Source organism: Sinocyclocheilus grahami, unplaced genomic scaffold (assembly GCF_001515645.1).
Source record: "Sinocyclocheilus grahami isolate Dianchi unplaced genomic scaffold, SAMN03320097.WGS_v1.1 scaffold1.1, whole genome shotgun sequence".
NCBI lineage: Eukaryota > Metazoa > Chordata > Actinopteri > Cypriniformes > Cyprinidae > Sinocyclocheilus > Sinocyclocheilus grahami.
The window spans coordinates 30,799-36,839 of record NW_015505180.1 but is presented as its reverse complement, the minus strand read 5'-3'; the positions used below and the strand labels follow the sequence as shown (position 1 = coordinate 36,839).

The 6,041-nt window shown below is 38.9% G+C and overlaps 1 protein-coding gene and 1 long non-coding RNA gene across 2 annotated transcripts in view; one reads left to right on the top strand and one right to left on the bottom strand.

The window, feature by feature from the left end:
• The window catches only part of LOC107556539 (uncharacterized), a 4,165-nt gene extending 3,283 nt beyond the window's left edge, over window positions 1-882 (bottom strand). The window contains exon 1 of the long non-coding RNA XR_001605624.1: window positions 852-882. This is a non-coding gene — a long non-coding RNA (uncharacterized lncRNA). The remainder of the gene's footprint in view (window positions 1-851) is intronic.
• Window positions 1-6,041, top strand: part of LOC107589471 (scavenger receptor cysteine-rich type 1 protein M130-like) — a 19,155-nt gene that overhangs the window by 6,471 nt on the left and 6,643 nt on the right. The gene's annotated exons all lie outside the window — the stretch shown is intronic.

The window sequence follows — 6,041 nt, the reverse complement described above, 5'->3', positions numbered from 1 at the left end:
TATGTTCGGTTTGCCTAACTGAACGTAGTTTAACTGTCTGCCACAAGTTGATCTTGTAATAAAGGTCTCATCGAGGAAAAACACGCTGTATTTTTGTATTCATTGCATTTTTGAATTATAAAAGTTAAATAATTAATTTTATTATAAAAATATTAATGATTAATCGATAGTCGATCGTTAATTCTCCTGACGATCGACTAAGAAAATTTAATCGAATGCCCATCCCTAGTCCATGTACAAGTGTTTACCAACCTTAAACAATGAAGCCCATTTTCCTGCAAGTTCCCCATCACTAACCCTTAAAAACTATTTATTCCAGCAGTTTAAGTTTTTCCCTATAGTGACCCCCACAATCTGTCTCTGCCTCCAAAATTGTCTGGCACAACTGACTTCATAGCAACACAGTGATAGCTGCTGTAACTAAAAAGTAGTACACACATTAACCTCAAATGTACATGGAATAATAAATTCACCCCTACCGTTTTATTACATTATGTTTTCTGTTTGTACTGTTTAGGTTTTAATGCTGCATTCCATATATGAGCTATTTGCACTATTTTAATACTGCTGCAAACTTTTTATAATTGATAATTTTATATTGCCATTTTAAATCATTTGTATTTTTAAGCTTTACTATCAATTTGGAAGTTTCAAAATAAAATCTTATTGTACTTGTACAATGATAAAGATATTCTATTCAATTAGCTCATGCTCTCTCTGTTTCTAACAAGCCATTGTTCAGTAATAAATTCAATATAATAATTAAAATAAATGATGGACTTTGTCAAAGATGAGAGCTTTAGTGAGGAAATGTTGTTTTGGAGAGTTTTTTATTTAATTTATTTTTTTACCATTGCTGCACGGATCTTTTCATTTTCCAACCGCTTTTCCAGATGTTGAAACTCCTCCTCAGTTTCTCCAATTCTTCTGAGTGTGTTCACTGTATAAATTAATATGGGTTAATCTTTGTCAAAGCTGTGTTTGTTCTGTTGTTTGCTCTTTCGCCTCTTCTTGCGCTGTTTTAAAATCGACTGAGTTTGTAAACGTACAAATGATAAAACTTTTACTCTATTAAATTTTGCAATTAATCCTCTGAACACGTGTGCTGAACCGTGGGCCTAGTCACGGTCCACGGATCACTATCAACTACCATCTGCTCCCTTCACTAAAATGTCACGGTTCCTAAACGTGATAACAATTAATATAGATATATAATGAACACGTCAAAACGAAAACACAGATATTTACAAGACCAAGTAGGAATGTCCTTTTATCATTTGTTGTTTGCCCGCTGCTCTTCCACAGGTACATTAAACTTAGTGCTCTCTCGTGTAAAAACAAAATTCAAAACACAACACTGATCTTTACTAACTCTGTTGCCAGTAGTCATGTCTCAGTAGGGCTACAATTGCCATCTAGCGGTTGGGAATTGTAATTGCATTTTTTTTAATAAAATGAAAGACAGCCGAATATCAATAATATCATATAATGTGTATGAATGTAACATTTAGCTTGTGGGATGCATGACATCATATTATCAAATGCAAGTAAACTTTTGAAACATTTAAATTAGCATTATTTTTGGCATAATAAATAATGATATATTTAATAATGTTGTAAAATAATTAATTAAAATATAAAATAATGCTAATTTAAATGTTTCAAAAGTTTACTTGCATTTGATAAGAAGCTGCGTGGGTGAAAATTACATGTAAACAATTTTAAGGCTATTTTGGCTATGCTCATCGCTGGTCTGGTTACTGGTATAGGGCTATATAGCCAAGCTATTAAAATTAGACCACAGATTGCCACGATTTCGCCAGGTGGGCTAAAAGCAGACTACACGTAGCCTGTCCAATTTAGGGCTAAATCGTGGCTACATATAGATCATGTCATGAAATAACACTTATATCTTTGTAGATATTATTGACACTGCCAACATGATGGGATAAACCATCTCATGTGCTCTCTGGCCAAAAACTACAGTGAATCAGGTTTGACTATAAGTGGGCTACAGATAGACGCTCTGACTACAGGCTAAATCGTGGCTACATATAGATCATGTCATGAAATAACACTTATATCTTTGTAGATATTATTGACACTGCCAACATGATGGGATAAACCATCTCATGTGCTCTCTGGCCAAAAACTACAGTGAATCAGGTTTGACTATAAGTGGGCTACAGATAGACGCTCTGACTACAGGCTAAATCGTGGCTGTACACAGGCTACGTATTGAACATGTCAAAGAAATGAATCCAAACACCTTGTAAACTGTTAACTTTGCTTACATGATGGAATATCATACATCTCACAAGTTATTTTGCCAAAAAACAACATGAAACCAAATTCAAGGTTATTTGGGCTAGAAGTGGGTTACACATAGCTGGACTATATCGGGTCTATACTTAACCGAGACGTTGAAATGATGGCTATAGGGCTTACGCGCAACAGACTTCCGTATTCTGTTAACCGGGTCTCGTTGCTTCCGGTTCAAGCGTTTTGCATATGCTTCATTAAATATGAAACAGTTTTACTCAAGATGTCTTGAGTAGTAGATCAAAGTAGATACCAATGATGATCATAACCAATGTCCATCACATATGCGGATTGATATCTAAAAGTTTTCACGTTGAGATATAAAAATTTAATAAAACGTCAACAATAAAAACAGCTAGCTAGTTTAAATGATTATCTAAAAAAATCCATAGATATCACTATTATTTAATACGGCTGTTAACACGTTCTCCGACAAGCGGAAGCGATGAGACCTGTTTTCCGGGTTTGGTCAGGGATGGCTTGCTGGGTACCGAGACGATTAGGCAAACAGTCTGGTGACGTAGGTCTGCGCGTGTTTCTCAATACCAAGTACGCAAATTTCGGACTTGCATCCTCGGTAGTTCGGATTTCACAAATTCGACTCGGGAGTGTGAACTCCCGCGGACGGGACGACGCAAGTCCGGTAATTCTGCAAACAGCAGCGTACTTGATAATGTCAGTCAGCTCGCCTTGGCTACTACAATTTTCCTCACTGTATTTACAATAAGACGAAATATGATATCAAACACCACTGCCTCCTTTCGTTTTCATTTAAACATTAATAGCCGCAGAAATGTAGTTCAGGTAATGTATATAGCCTACATTACAATGAAACGAAATATATCAAACAGTATTTCCTCTTTTTATTTTAATTTGAACATATTAATAGAATAAAGACCAAAGATTACCTGTTAGATTTACCCAAAATTAATCATATCTTAACCACTAAAGTGACATCAGAGCCAGCAGCAAATGTCAGAAGGACAAGGATAGAAAAACTGTCATCAGCATATTTAACTACATGACAATTATCCTTAGTGCTGCGACATTCATTTGTATAGTGTATAAAGAGAATTGAAGAGAGTAGGCCTATGCATCCCTGAGGAGATCCAGTTGACGTAGAAAGTGTATCTGACAACACTCCATTCAACATGACTCATTGCTGCCTACATGTTAAAAAAATCTAAGATCCATAAAACCAAACTGTGACTCACATCAAATTCACATACAAGTTTCTTCGCTAAGATGATTGGATTCCCTTTCATGGGAACTTCGAACTGCGTCCTCTAGGGGTCGCTATTGGGAACGCCTCGTCGTGACCCATGTCTGAAGCATACATTGAAAAAACACCAACTCGTTGGCCGGTGACAGCCATGATGTCACTACTGGTATAAATAGGCGCCGGGAGCACACATCATTCTCTTCTTCGTCTTCATTGACTTTTGTTTGAAGCGTGCATTTCTGTGGTAAGAGCGATCTCTATTCATCTCATTATGGCGAGCACTAGCAAAGCGTTTAAGGATGTGTGCATCCGTGTTGACGTTGTTTAACATCTGATGACACACACGATCTATGCGTTATTTGTTTGGTCGAAGAGCACGCACGCGATGCCTCCGAGGGGGCAATCGGCGTACACTGCGAGTGTTTTTTCCAAGGGAAAAATCTCCACTCTCAATTGTCTCTCTTTTCGAGGAAAGAGGGGCAGCCATCTGCTTCCCGCTATTCAGGACCCGCCACTGCTGAGGCACAGAAGGGAATGGTGCTATTTCTGAGTGGTTTAAAACCCCGGTTCCGCCTTGGGCACCACCACTCTTATGTATCCTCTGGATACCTACTTTAACAGGGTGTTGCTACTAGGGATCTGTTGAGACAGTTCCTTCAGCACATACAAAGAGAAACGTGCGGTAGCCCCTGTGTGACAGGCCAAGACTAGTATGATTCTAGGCTCTTGGTCGTATTCCCTTAAAGGAATCTATTCCTGATTCCAAGCCTTGAGCTCTACCCCGGGCCCAGGAGTTCTGGCCCTAACAGGTAAGTTTTTTGGGGTATGTAGCCTAGGCCTTTGGCCGTAGGGAATAATGTCACTGACAGCCGTCTAACGTCCCAGGGGCAACTCCCATGGCAGTATGGTAGAGTTGGTACTTAGTGCTCGTCATGGTTTCTGGCATGCACTCCCCTCAGCATGGTGGCGTGGGTATACCGTTCCCCATAGCGATCCCTAGAGGATGCAGTTCGAAGTTCCCATGAAAGGGAACGTCTCAGGTTACTTATGTAACCATGGTTCCCTGAATAGGGAACGAGACACTGCGTCCTCTAGATTTCTTGCCATGCTGCGGACACAAGCTTCAGACGAAGAAGTGAATGATGTGTGCTCCCGGCGCCTATTTATACTATAGTCGCACCGGTAGTGATGTCATGGCTGTCGCCGGCCAACGAGTTGGTGTTTTTTCAATGTATGCTTCAGACACGGGTCACGATGAGGCGTTACCCATAGCGACCCCTAGAGGACGCAGTGCCTCGTTCCCTACTCAGGGAACCATGGTTACATAAGTAACCTGAGACGTTCATTGTGTTAAAAATCAACAAACAACATTCTAGCAAATGTGCCTCCGCTCTCTAAGTGTTGATATGGTATTTAGGAGGAAAAGCTTTGCATCATCCACCTCTTTTAGTGCGATATGCAAACTGCAAAGAATCTAACTGATGACCCTTAACTGTGATAAGTTGCTACTTAACCTACCTCTCTAAGGCTTTCATGGCTAAAGAAGTTAATGCAATGGCCGAAAATCGATAAAAGAATGTGACTTCTCTCGCTTAGGAATGGGTATTATGTCAGCCGTTTTCCATAAGCAAGGAACTACAGCTTGATCCAGGGATGCCTCCTGAAACATTAGTGAGTGAAACACAACACTGAGCTGCTCCGTACAATGTTTAAGTGTTCTCCCACAGATGTCATCTGGACCAAGCGCTTTAACAGGTGTAGCTTTCAGCTGCTTCATTACATTAATAAGGTGCAAATTCAAAAAGGTAGAGAGACTCAATTTTTGTTTAAAATCATCAACATTATAATGTGTAATCCATAGCCTTAGTCTGGCAAATGGTCCGGAGTGATGTCTGGTTCGTGAACAAATCATACTGTAAGGGAAACTGTGATAATTTAGCTCAAAGGGAATTATTTAAGATTTTAAAGGGAACTCCACCAATAATATGTAAGCAAATTTGGACAGAATCACTGTTTTACGGCTGTTCACTGAGACGGCCAGCGATTCAGTGAACGAGCCGCATGACATCAATTCTGCAATGGATATTTATATCCAAAATATAGTGAAAACACTATTAATTAGCACAGTGTCAAGATCGGCAGTTTAAGACATTAACTTGTGAGAACAAAACAAAAGATACTTCTCTTTTCAATATAAATAAGGCTTTATTGGATAAATCTAAGACATATAAACTAATCTAACACATGAACACATGCATTCACACAAGTTGCAGAAAGAGAGAAAGTGAGGAAATAATTAGTTTAAGAGAATGAAAATGTGAAATCCCAAGTTTACAGCAATATGTGCAATTGCATAGATCTGAACAACCATCAATCACTTAATTAACCCTCGCATTGAGTTCCTCAATTAGGTTAAAATTTATATTAAATGCACCAGTTCAGCTATTTTAAGAAAATTCTTCTGTGTATTTGAACCGGGCTGCCTTACATGCCCCAT